General features: G+C 54.6%; 1 protein-coding gene and 1 long non-coding RNA gene across 2 annotated transcripts in view; one reads left to right on the top strand and one right to left on the bottom strand.

Moving 5' to 3' along the window:
- Positions 1-207: 207 nt before the first annotated feature.
- LOC125336102 lies at positions 208-3,314 on the bottom strand. Its single transcript, XR_007207649.1, has 3 exons — positions 2,046-3,314; positions 1,682-1,779; positions 208-589 (listed from the first exon to the last, which is right to left on the bottom strand). It is a non-coding gene; the product is annotated as an uncharacterized LOC125336102 (long non-coding RNA).
- Positions 3,315-3,661: 347 nt separating this feature from the next.
- Positions 3,662-12,675, top strand: part of MTMR4 (myotubularin related protein 4) — a 56,993-nt gene continuing 47,979 nt past the window's right edge. Inside the window, exon 1 of the mRNA XM_048324435.1 lies at positions 3,662-3,736. The gene's annotated coding sequence lies outside the window, so the exon portion shown is untranslated. The remainder of the gene's footprint in view (positions 3,737-12,675) is intronic.

A 12,675-nucleotide genomic window follows, 5' to 3' on the forward strand; every position in this document is an offset into this window, starting at 1 on the left:
TTCCTTTCCTTTCCTTTCCTTTCCTTTCCTTTCCTTTCCTTTCCTTTCCTTTCCTTTCCTTTCCTTTCCTTTCCTTTCCTTTCCTTTCCTTTCCTTTCCTTTCCTTTCCTTTCCTTTCCTTTCCTTTCCTTTCCTTATACAGTGCATCTCTCAGGAGCTGGGCTGCACTGGCCTTGAGCTTTCTGCTATATCACCCTCAAATTCACACACTTTTGCTCTCTGTGTATTATTTGTTTCATGTGAAGAACATCAGACCAATAAGCTCCAGAGTCACTGGCTACTGAAATGAGTTCCTTGGGTGCCACCAGCCAGCTGGGGGTGCGGTCTGGCCCCAGCTATCAGCACACAAGACCTTTGGACCGAGCCACGAGCTCTGGAGCCCAGGATCAGCGGGGGATTTCTCCCCACTCCTTCCTGCTGGCCAGGTACCAGGTTTGGGGCACAGACAAAAGGCTGCCACGAGATGCAAGGTCAAGAGTGTCACCATGGCACGGCATCAGTGGCCTGAGAAGAGGCAGAGCTTCCAGAACATTGTAGTCCATTCTTGTGATGGCATCTGCTGAGGGAACATAGGGAAGCACTGTCGGACCTAGGGTGAGAGATAGCAGGGAGAAATGAGTGCAGCTCTGTTTCCTGCACGGGAAGGGTGCAGGGAATCAAGAAACATCCCAGGGGCACATCCAGGCATGTGTCTGGTGGCACGAGGGATGCCATGGGCTGCACCAACACGCTGGGCTCTGTGCCCGTGGTGTCAGGGTGCTGATGCCTCCAGAGATCCAGCTGACACCCCAGGCAAAACCAGACCCCTTTCTGACAACCTGCTCCCTCCCAAGGGGCCTGCCAAAAAATGACCTCTCCCAGCCTGAGCTCTGCTCCAAGCAGGATTTCTGACCCTTGGCACAGCTGCAGTTAACCACAAACCCCGCCTTTAGGAAGACCTCTATGTGGCTGTTGCAGGCATGGTTTCAAAACTGCTCTGTCAGGCATTGGGTAGAAATGGAGCCTGTTGATGACCTGCAGGATGTGGTATCTGGGGAGACAGAAGACGTCAAGTGTGACTTCACTGGTGTCCCTCACTGCAGCAGTGATTAATGCTGGGTGCCAGGCCTGGAGACTGGGGCACCTTCTCCAAGATCATTCTGTTTGGCCCATCTGACCAACAGCGTGGAAAAAGGACAGGGCATCCCAGGGAAGACACAAGTGATACGAATATTTTCTTCAAGGCTCTGCTCTCCTCCCAGCTGCCACGCTGGCATGGCCTGGAGCCATCTGAGACCCAGCAGGAGAAGGCAATTTCCACCGCGGTGGTTAGCGGGGGAAGTAGAATTGGCAGGAGGAGTGCAGCCCCGCCTCCAGAGAGGCTCCAGGGAAGGAGGTGACAAAGCTCTGGCCCTGGTGCTGCTTAGAGGGATCTGCAGGTGTCCTGAACAGCCGTGTACCCTGGCGGTGGGGTTCCCTGCAGTTAAGGTTGGACTCAATGATCTCAAAGGTCTGTTCCAATCTAATTGGTTCTGTGATTCTGTGGCCTCCTGCCCTGCTCCTTGGTCGGCAAGCCCCTGGCTCCCCTCAGCACGCCCCTGCCTGCTCTATCAGGGTGGCTGGGTTATGCTCCTGCCCTCCTCTCGTCTACTCTGCCACAGCACGTGGGCTCCCTCTCTGTCCCTGATGCCGCAGTACTCACTCAGGGAGCACTGCCGGATGCGCTGCTGGCCCTCGATACCAACGAGGGCAACGGGTGTACCTCAGCGTCAGGAAGGGCCAGTGGCACAGCAGACGACCCTGCAAGCAGAAAGCTCCTCAGTTACACTGGGAAGCGCCTGCAGCAAGAGGAGCTGTTGCAGGGCCCTTGGGGGCCCCTGTTCAGCCCCACAGGGGACAGTCACCCCCAAAAGCTCTGTCATCACAGGGTGGCAAGGGGGTCTCAGAGCAGTGATACCCAACTGCTCCTTGCCTTTGAGCCCTGGACGCTCCCCACGGCTGGACCCTGCTCCAGCATCCCAGTGGAGGCTCTGGCCAGGAGCAGACCACGGCCCTTCATCTCTCACCTGAGTCAGCTCAGACCCAGCTGCTCCACCATCCTGAGGCTGTCAGTGAAGATCTGGCTGGCCTTGGTGCCCTTCTGGAGCACAATGTTTATGAGGAGTCAAGGCTTATCCACGTGCATCCTGCATTGATCCTGCACCTCTTCCACCTCACTGAGTCTTAGAATCCAGTGGGTCAGCAGGCTGTCCAGCATCCCAGAGATCAGAGGGTTGCTCACATGCTCCACAAACTCTTCCTGCACATTCTGGAGGAGCTCCTCTTCAGGATGGCACCATCTGCCCCATGCCATAGCTCCAGCTGCCCCACCACTCCCTCCAGGTGCTCCCTCCTCCCCATCACCTCTCTACCTGCTCCCCCTGCCCTACTGCCAACCCAGGGTGTTGCCCCCTCCTTAATTTTCCAGCCCAGCGGCTTTCCATCACCCACCTCCCCATTTCCCACACATTTTTCCCAGAGAAATCGCCCGAAGCAATGCAATTGCAAAGATTCAGCATCCACGGGACGAGGAGGAAGCTCCCTCCTGCACCTCTGAGAGCCAGGCCCGGGACAGCTCCACTCGCAGCTGGCACCAGGCAGGGATGGTTGTCCTCTGTCGAGGACCAATATCCCTTTGTCCACACCCCCAAACCCTCCAGACCTGTCTGGGGCTGGGCTCAGCTCATCCTTTCCAGGGGATGCAGGGAGACACCGCCTCGGGCAGCAGCATCTCATCCTGGCAGCTGGGAGCACGGGAGCAGCTGCCCAGGGAGGCGTGGAGTCTCCCGCTCCGGGCACATTCCAAACCCACCCGGACGCGTTTCTGTCACCTGCTCTGGGTCACCCTGTCTTGGCAGGGGAGTTGGACTGGGTGATCCCCACAGGTCCCTTCCAGCTTCAACTATTCTGTGATGCAGAATGTAAAACCCGGGCTGTGAGAAAGCCTGGGATTGCCCCCTAACTCACTCCACTAGCGGGGCTGTGCCGCAGGGCAGGCTGAGGATGGCAGGGGTAGGAGTAACGCCACGGACCGGGAAACGCAGGCACGAGGCGGGGGGCAGAGGCCATCCAGCCCCAGGAGAGACACATCCAGGCAGTGAGAAGCAGCAGCGGCCCGAGGCTGAGAGGGGCGGTGGAACGGGGAGGCCTCACGATCTCTCTACCATTCCGGTGGCCCCGCAGGCCGCGGAAGCGGCGACCCCGCGCCATCCTGCCCCGGCTGGGGCACCGGAGGCGACCCCACCCCCCCGATGGCCGCGGGCTGGTCCCTGGGCGCTGCCTGGGACGGCCGTCCCTCAGCTCCGGGACCCGCCGGGCGCTGCCGGCCCCGCGGCGCTGAGGGGTCCCCGTCACCGGGCGGTCACGTGACGGGACAGCCCACCGCCCCATTCCCGCCGCCCTTTCCTGCGGGGAGGCGCTGCGCGGGCGCCGATTGGCTGCGGCGGGACGCGCTGTGATTTCTCATTGGCCGTCGGGCGCCGGGCGCCGCCCCCTCCCGTGTCACGGGATAGGCCTGGCGGGAGCGCGGGTGGGCGTGGCCCGGCGGCCGGTGGCGCTGGGCGGGGACGCGTTCCTTCCGCTGATTGGTCGGTGGCGCCGGCGGTGCCGGGCGCTGATTGGCCGGGGCGCGCGGGCCGGCGGGGGGGGCCGGGCGGGAGCCGCACGCGGCAGAGGCGGGAGTGGCGCGGCCGGAGCCGGGCGGGACCCGCCGGGACAGGTGAGACCGGGGCTGCCCGGGACCCCCCGCCCCCGCTGCCCTCCCGCCGCCCCGGCACCCAGCGCCGCTCCTCGGGCCGCCGCCCGCCGCGGCCCCGCTCCTTCTCTCCGCCACCCGAAGAGCGCGGCCTCCCCGGGGCCTGTCCGTGAGGGGCGGCACCGCCCGGTGGCGGCAGCGCTGAGGCGGCGGGGGCCCTGCGGGCCGGGCCCGGGCCGGGCTGCACCGGAGGTTCCGCGGTGTCACCGGCGGGCGGAGGCGGGGTCGCAGTCAGACCGAGGAGGGGAGCGCGGGGCTCCTGCTGGGGCCGGCCCTGCCCGCTCCGGCCCTGCCGCGGGGCCTGAGCCCTTCCCCGGCCGAGGCTGCGGGCGCGGCTCGCCTCCCTCCCTCTGCCGTCCCCCGGCGCTGGGGCCGTGCAGATCTCGCCTAGAAGCGCCTGGCGGGTGGGAGATTCTTGTGCCGCAGAGAGCCGGGGTAGCGGCACGGAGCTGGTTCTTCTTCGCACTCGGTGGGGTTTGTCCGGTGCCCCGCGAAGGCCACACACGGCTGTGTTTGGAGCAGGTGCCTCCCCTCCGTGTTGGGTAGGAGCTGGTTCTGTGCTGGTTTGGAACGGCGGGTGGCTGAAGTTTGGTGTGGAGATGGTGTTGTTGCAGGTTTGACATTTATTTAGAACCCCCTCAGCTAACTGTTGTAAACACTGGCTTCCCTAAAGCAGTTGCTCTGATGCCTTTGGTTTTCCTGCTGAATTAACTGAAGCGGGATGAACTCCAAATAATCCATGTTAAATTGTGGGTCCCTAGAACATTATTGGCCACGTTATGTTAACCGTCTTGTAAGGATCCTGATGGTGATTTTGGCAATGACTTGAAGGAAGATGACAGCTAAAAGCTGAGGAACTGCATGGGCAACTCAAGAGTGCTGATTAGAAAATGGGGAATGAGAATCTGACACTGTGGCCTGGCTAGTTTGGCACTGGACTTTGGGGAGACCACGCATGTTTTACCAGAGAAAACAAACTGCAGGAAGAGTCCATAATGGGAACAGAGAAACAGGGGAGGGAGAAGTGGGTTCTGTCCTGGGAAGCAGGAATTTTTGCCTGGGTTCATGAATATGTTGAACACAGGCAGGCTGGAGGTGGTCTTTGGTGCCTCACTGAGGAGGAGGAGGAGAGGGAGTGTTAACTCAGCTCCCACACTGGTGCAAAAGCTGCTGTGCCCAGGTTTGGTGCCTGTGTGTGGTTCAAAGCTGGTGGAAAGCTGGGCAGAGTTTGGAGATGTATGAGGTGGGATTAAAGGTGAAAAAAGCTGCCATGTGGTGCCGAGAGAACTCCATCTGCTTCTTCCAGCAAGAACTTGAGAGAAGATCTGGCCAGTCTGCGTCTGCTTGTGGAGAACAGAGGTTGGACACTGGGAATTCAGTCTAGCTGGTGAGAGTATGTGTACATGGAAACCAAAACCTGTATCTTTAGGTGATAGAGATGCGAGCATGAGAAGAAACTTCCCTCAGTCAGTGATGACTTTGTATTGGTTGCCAGCTTTTACATGGAGGCTCCATATTTTTCTTTTTTTAATAAAAGCAGCTGAGCTCACAGCCCCAGGAGTTTGGGGGTCTGCTCTGCTTGGGGGTCTGTGAGGTGGCTGTGATGACTTTCAGGGAGTTTGCTGGAAGATGGACATCTAAGTAAACTGGGAAATAAATGTAAAAGTTTCGCTTATAAATTTCTTGGAACATCTGGGTTCCCCTTTCCTTTGCTGTGTTCTCAGGAATCTTTTTATCTGGCTGTGATGGTTATTTAATTTTTCTGAGAGAGCCTTTAGTGGGACATTTCCTCAGAGGTGTCATTGCTGTGGGTTTTGTGGCAGGATCCTTCCAGCCCATGTGTCTCAACAACAGTGTCACTTACCTGTCAGATTTAGTTGTAACAAGCTGAAAGAAAAAAAAATCCAAACCCAAAACCCAAATCAAGGGAAGCTTTAGGGGCAGATCTTGCCACAGAGGCTTTGGAGAATGCTGCTGTGCCAGCTTTTATTGTGATCTCAATCTGCCAAATATGCACTGGCCTGCTTTTGTTTTTTGTTTACGTGGGGCTTCTCAAAGTCTCCCTTGTCCCAGCGCTGGGGGAGCGCAGGGATGATGTGAGCAGCCTTTCCTCGGCCTGGTGCCTGTGTCTGGCTGGGCTTTGCTCACCTGGAGGCAGGTGCCAGGCCTGGATGACTCTAGTCTGCTCTGTTTGTGAGGATTGCTCTGGGAATTGGGCCTTCTCCTCCAAGAGACGTAGTTTTAGTCTGTGCTGTTTGAGTCAGAGCTACTTCCATTCTTCTTCTCTGTCCTCAGTTTGTTTTAGAGGCTGCTGTCAGTGGAGGGAGAGGGTTGTTCTCAGTAATACTTTGGTAAGTGAAGAAAAAGGAGGGTAGAGAGAACTGAGATTGTTTTGGGGGATGTGAGGTTGCACTGAGTGTGTGCAGTGGCTTTGGAAATGACTGAGCATTGTTTCACAGGAAAATCCAGCAGTGTCATCTAACCCAGGTTATTTTTATCAGAGAGAAATGTGAACAGAAGGGAAAAAATCAGTGTTGCATACTTGCACATCACACTCAGCTTCCCAGGACAGGTATGCTCCCTCAAGGAATTAATAATTATCAAACAGTTATGAAAGCTCATACCTTTCTCTTCCCCCTTCCGAGGCAGCTCCAGCCAACCAATTTCCCATGTGTTTTTGGATATCAAGTGGGCTCTTACCATGAGACTTGTCTCTCTGTGCTGAACTAGATCAGGGCCCTTTTTAGATAATGATGAATGGAGATAAGAGCTATTTAAAAAATTACTTTGCTCTTAGCAAATTAGCATAACAGATTAATCCCTGCTCGTAATCCCTGGCCTGTTCTCCAGGAGGATGCTGGGGCTGTGATGGAGCAGGGAGGAATTTTGTCTGGTCACTTAGAGCATGCTCCCGGCCGATGTAATCGCTTCCCGTCTGTTCCTCCCCGGTGCTCCCGCAGTTCCAGGCACTCCCAACAGCCCCAAAGGATAGGATTTCCCTCCAGAGGGATCAGATGATTAGCTTATAAATAGCAAATGCCTGCTCAGGCCTACTTTCCAGGGTGGTTTGGTCCCTGTCCTGTTTGAAGCAATGAGTACGACTGCATCTGCACCTTGTGGCCCGGAGCTGAATCCAAGGAAAGGGGGATGCTTTCCCTTGAGATGGCGAATTTCTGCGCGGAAGGAAACTGCCCTGGTGCGAGGTGCTTTGGCTTTGCAGCCAGAGCCTCAGAGGGGGGGATTGACTGGGAGGCTCCGGCAGCAGCAGCGCACTGTGCTGCTAGATGTGCTGGCACGGCACAGGGAAACCGGCTCTTTTCTCTGGGAATGTGAGCTGAAATGGAACTGAAACATGTTCAGTGGCTGAATCGTGTTTGAGATGAGCCTGTGTTCCTGCCAGGAAGCCTGTGCTGGTAGTGGGGCACCCTTGTCTCAAAGCCTGAGCTCTTGGAGTCCTCTTTGAGTTGCACACATTCCCCCTTACCTATTTCCTTCCAACCTTCCTTCCTTTCTCTCTATTTTGGTCGGTCCTGGGCTGCTGAGAGAGTCTGACACACATCAAGGTTTAGGGTCTGTCAGGACTCCTTCCAACACAGCTTCCCCACAGCTCTCTCAAGAGAGCTTCGTTCGTGCTTGGCCTTCCTCGTGCTGAGGTTTGAAGTGCAGCCTCAGGTCGCTCTGACATACCTGGGTTTGCCTCGGAGCTGGAGGAGCCCCTTCCCAGCAGGGTGGGAATCGAATTGTGGGGATAGTTTTCATGGGATTTGTTTTGCAACGTCGTCGTGCAGTGATTTGTGTGTGGTGGGTCTGGGAGCAGCCTCGGCCTTTCCAGACAGAGGTAACTTTAGTGGGACAAAGCATCAGCAGAACTAAACTGACAGTTCCCACTCGTAACAGTGGTAAGGCCTTTGTTGTTACTTACTACTTTGTCTGTGTTGCTCTTTCTCAGTTGAGAGATACCCTCAAATTTCTTCTTCAAGAGGGAGAAGCCTGCCCAGGGCCTATCCCAAGAGAGGAGAGTTATGTGTCAGTATATTCTGTTTCAACATGTATCAGGTTTCTGGCCTCAGAGGTTTCCTTTTATGTTGTGAGCATTTGTAGGCGCTTTATTCCCTTCAGTCTCTGATGGAGAGCATTCCTGATCTGCCTTCCCTCGTGGATCCTATTGCTTAACTTCTAGGTGGAGTGTTTGCTCAGCAGCGTGTGTGCTACAGCTGATCTCAGGCCCTGCACACCCGGGAAGGTCGGAGTTTTGCTTTTGCCAACAATTATTTTCCGGGGGGACAGAAACACTGCGGTGTCTCTTGCAAGGGTGCGGGTGTGATCCCACCGCAGAGATGCACACAGTGCTCACAGGAAGGATGGTAGTTAGGACTGAGGTTTTCCTAAGCCTTTGGAACAGGGTTTGCTAAAAATAAGATCGGTGGGAATGTTCTGATAGCAAAGTACAGGTGACATATTGGGTTCCTCAGTCTGTATGGTGACTCTTGCTGAGGTTGCTGACCACTGTCAGCTCCTCCCTGCTTTGGAGGAGCCTGTGCTGGCAGCAGGGACAGAGGTAGACATGGCTCACAATTTATCTGCTCGGGGGCAAAGTCTTGTAGCTGAACTTAAGCCCAGAATTGCAGTGGGGTATTCTCTGGAGCTCAGCTTTCTGCCGTTTCATGCTGTCTGAACAGCACTGGCTGGGAAGCAGAGTCCTTGTTCCTTTTCCAACCTGACCAGTTCTTTGCTGAAAAATGAAATTGTGGAATTGTTCTCAGAACGTGCTTGGACATGGCACTGCCTGTGAGTGACAGCTTTATGGTAAGGACCCTCAAAGCATTTCTGCTCTACAGTCAGTTCAGTTGCTTAGGCTCTGCCAGCCTTTCTCTGATGGTCCCTGCTGAAGCCGAGGACTGCTCCGAGCGAGCGAGGGCTGCAGTTTCCATTGTTCCTTCTGGAAGCTTCAGAGGGTTTTGTTGGTTTGTTTTATTGTAGAAACTTGTTGAAGTAGACAGCTTCCCCTGAGTGGATGAGTGCCTTGTGGCAATCCAGCATGAATCTATTCAGTTGTGTCTGTTGTTTCAACTGTGCTGCCTGGATTCATAATAAATTTTTTTTTTTTAATCTTTCAAAGGACTCGGCGGAAGTCTCCTTATTGCAGGAGCATGACTGGCATGTAGCACTCAGGGCCACCAGTGTGACAGAGCCAGGTGGGATCCGTTTCACTGTTCTAATGGGAATGAGAGCAGCCGTTGTCCTGTTTAGTAACTCGTTTATGAGGCACCTGCACCCAGTTTGGAGAAGGTCTCACCGAGGGTACCCTGGGAGAGCCTGGCTGGCTGCCAGCCCAGAGCCTGGGTCATGCCCATGCTTCCTGCAGCTCAGCTTGGCTGCCAGCACCACCTGGCAGCTTCATCACCCTGCGGGCTCCTTGTGACCCAGGGTGCTCAGAAGGAGTTTTAAGAGGATGTGAGGAGCCCTGGAGTTGTTGCTTCTCATCCCAGTCAGCATCGTTTGGGCTTATACTCACTTCTGCTTTCCAGCCAGACAGCACCCCCTTCCTACCTCCCCCAGGTCAGGGCTGCAGCTGCCCCCGTGTCAGAGGCACTTCTGCCTTCCTTCCCGAATAGCAGACTGAACTTCCCAAAGGCTAAAATGTTCTGTTCTTGCTGAAAACTTGAGAGCAAGCCCATGGCATCTGGGCACAGGCCAAAAAGCCTGTGCTGCCCTGGAGGTCAAGCTTGGGGCAGTGGAAATGAGTCTCTTCAGGCACGAGGCCTGGGGAGGCTGAAGTTGGATGTGGGACAGAGCAGCCTGTGTGTGCCAGGACAGAGCCTGTGTTTGGATGGGGAAAGAACAGCTGTGAGGTATTTGGGGGGTTGGTGGGAAGAAACACAGCAAAGTGGGAGTCAGTGAGCTCCTCTGGAAACACCAGAGATTTTTTTCAAGCTGCTTTACGTACCACTGAGGAGGCTGTGTCTGCAGTACATTCCCAGTGACCCAGGTGTTAAACTTTCCTCTGGCTGTGCTGAAGTACAGTTCATGGTTTGTGTCCTCTTGTCAGCTTTCCTGTGCCCTTGGGTAGGTCTGGACCCTTGTCAGCCACACATTCCCTCTCCAGTGCTCCTCCAGGATGACTCCAGGGTTTGTCACAGCCTGAGACATTTATGTCCTCTGTATGTGGGATTTATTTCCTTTGATGCTGTAGTTCAGTGCTGCTTTAGTTTTTAAAAGATGTGGCCCTTGTGACTTGGGGAACTGCTGCTAACTTCTGGTGTGAGGAGTGTCTGTCTGCTGTGCTCTGGGGCAGCCACTTCCCTCCAGTCCCAGTGGACAGCGGGATGGCTGGGAGCCCTGCAGAGGGATTAACTCTGGCACCTCTTTCTGGGGTATCAGTTTTTCCTTCTGTGTATTTGGATCATTTGTGCTCCTAAACAATGTGCCTGGTTCTCTCGTTTCCAGCCCTCTGCAAATGTCTGTCTCACCTGCACAGGGCTCTTCATTGCCTGCCTGCTGTGGAGGGGAGATCTGCTGCTCCTGGAAAGTGCCAATGCTTAATATTTCGCTGTCAGGAAATCCTGGCTTGTGCTTTTCACATCCACCCCTTCACAAGAGGTAATTTTTCTAGGAAAAGAAAGTTCCCTGTGTCTACACACCTCCTCTGACAGCCAGGTGATATCTCAAGACCATGGATGTGTGTGCAAACCTAGCCAGGGGAAGTGGATACGGTGAGAGGGAGTCTGGGCAACGAGAATTCTCGTCTTGCTTGCAGCAAGGAAACGTCTCTTCTAGACCTGGTTTCCATGAAGTGCCAGGGGCTCTGCCTGCTGCCCCTTTCCCTTCTGCAGAAAGAGGGATAACACCCTGTCCAGGGAGAGGGACAAGAGCTGAGGTCAGCAGTGGCTCTTCCCAAAGAAGTCGTAGCCTAGCTGATCTGATTGGTAACCAGCTGATTGGGAATTTTGGTACTACTGATGCCAGCTCTGACACTGCCAGCCTTGGTTGATGCTACAGCTCAAAGGGTGCAGTGCCTTTATAAAGTAATTTTGTTACTACATTGGGGGAGTTTTATCATACCCAGGATAACCACATCCTTCCTGCTCCCACTCCAGCTCCCACACTGCTGCCCTGCTCAGGGCCTTGCTGTCTCTTAACTCAGGCGAATCTCAGGTGAAATTGCACTGGCCTCTGAATGTTTGTTATCACTGTGCCCTGAGCTTTCATGTTTGGTTATAGCTGCCTACGGGAAGAGAAAGTCCCTTGATTTCCAAGGAGAACTGCTTGTTTGTGCTGTGAAGTCCCTGTTTTCTGGGGGGCATTGAAGCTGTGGTGCATCCTAAAGGGCACATAATGGCAAGAATAGAGGATCTTTTCTTTAGAAGTGCTGTGGTGAGGGAAGGGGCCGTGGTGGGAGATTCCCCGGCACTGGAGGTGAGTGCAGAAATCCCCAAGCGGACGCAAGAGCAAGTCCCAGACGTTCCCTGCAGCTTTGCTGGATTGCACCATCCCTCAGGGCCGTGTCAACGGCTCCTGCCCGCAGGGGAAACAGTCCCTTGAGCAGAGCTGTTGCTGCAGCAGCTTTGCTTTGTGACAGCTCCACTTCTGCTTCTCCTGGCACTTGGGATCCTTGGAGTGGGTGTTCGCCGTGCCTGGTGAGAACAGTGGGGGGGAGTTCGGGGGCAGCATCTTTTGGAGGGGTGACCTGGGCACAGTTTGTCTTTGCCATAAACACTCACAGGGATGCTGGTTGTTTCTGTGTGATGTGGTGATACTGGGGATTATCGCCCTGGAGAGCAGATGCTTTGTTTGTGTCCCACAGCTGGCTGGGAGCACAAAGAACCGAAGAACCGTGTTGGAGAGGAGCTTTGCTGCTTGCTGAAGGTGCAGGAAGGGGTAATTAGTGGAGCTGCCTCAGGCTGAGATTTGATGGATGTAGGGAGGAGCAGGGCCTGCAGAGAAACCTCTGCAGGACTTTGAGATAATACGTGATCAGAAGAACTGAATGAACGGGCCTGCTTTGGCCTGAAGAATTGGTCATGTCCTTTCTGCTGCCTGTGGCTGACTCATACCACTGAGCGTTCCTCAGGGAGCCGGTAGCTCCCAGCATCCAAGGTACTGTGCTCGTTATAGGGCAGCCTGGAGACATATTGCAGGCAGCTGCCCGAGGGAATGCCACGTTACCGGCAGGCAGCCAGCACAGGCTGGATGCAGATCCATGGGGAGTGCCTGCCAGGGCTGGGATGTGCCAGCGAGCAACTCATACCCCTCCCTGCTGTCCTTTGCACTTCCTTGGGCTGGCACGAGGTCTTGTCTTCCTTACCCTGTTCTTTGCTCTTTCCCCTTTCTGGAATTGGAAAGTTAATCTATGGGGACTCTCCAGGGAGTGCCACTCTTCCCAGTATGCCAGTGAGCAGATGGATCCCTCTCTGCTGCCTCATGTCTGCATTTCCAAATGAAAGCGGGTAGCTAAGCACCTTTGGATGCTGCATAAGATGATCCTAGACAGAGCCTGTTTTGTTCAGCAAGGAGACCAAATTGAGATTATTTTTTAATGTGAAACTCTTGAGTGCAGAGGTTCTGTGCAGATCTGGCTCATTAGGAAACTCTGCAGAGCTTTTGTTGCCATTGCTAAATGAGGCAAAAGAGGAAGTAAAAGTGGTTCTGTTCTGTAAAGTGGATTCATAGTTTTGTTTTATAATAAACCACAGACTTAGTGACAAGCGAATCTCCCACCTCCCTCTCTTTGTTCCACTGCATCGTTCTTTCCTCAATAGTTGTTTTTACTAGAGGAATTCCCAGAAGTATGAGAGGAACTGTTCTTCCTGTAAGCTTGTCTTTTATTGAAACATAAGAGGAAGTTCCTTAGAGTTCTATGAAAAGGTTCAATAGGTCTCGTGGCACAGGAAGTCACATTTTCA

The sequence above is a fragment of the Corvus hawaiiensis genome, chromosome 20 (genome assembly GCF_020740725.1).
Source record: "Corvus hawaiiensis isolate bCorHaw1 chromosome 20, bCorHaw1.pri.cur, whole genome shotgun sequence".
Taxonomy (NCBI): Eukaryota; Metazoa; Chordata; class Aves; order Passeriformes; family Corvidae; genus Corvus; species Corvus hawaiiensis.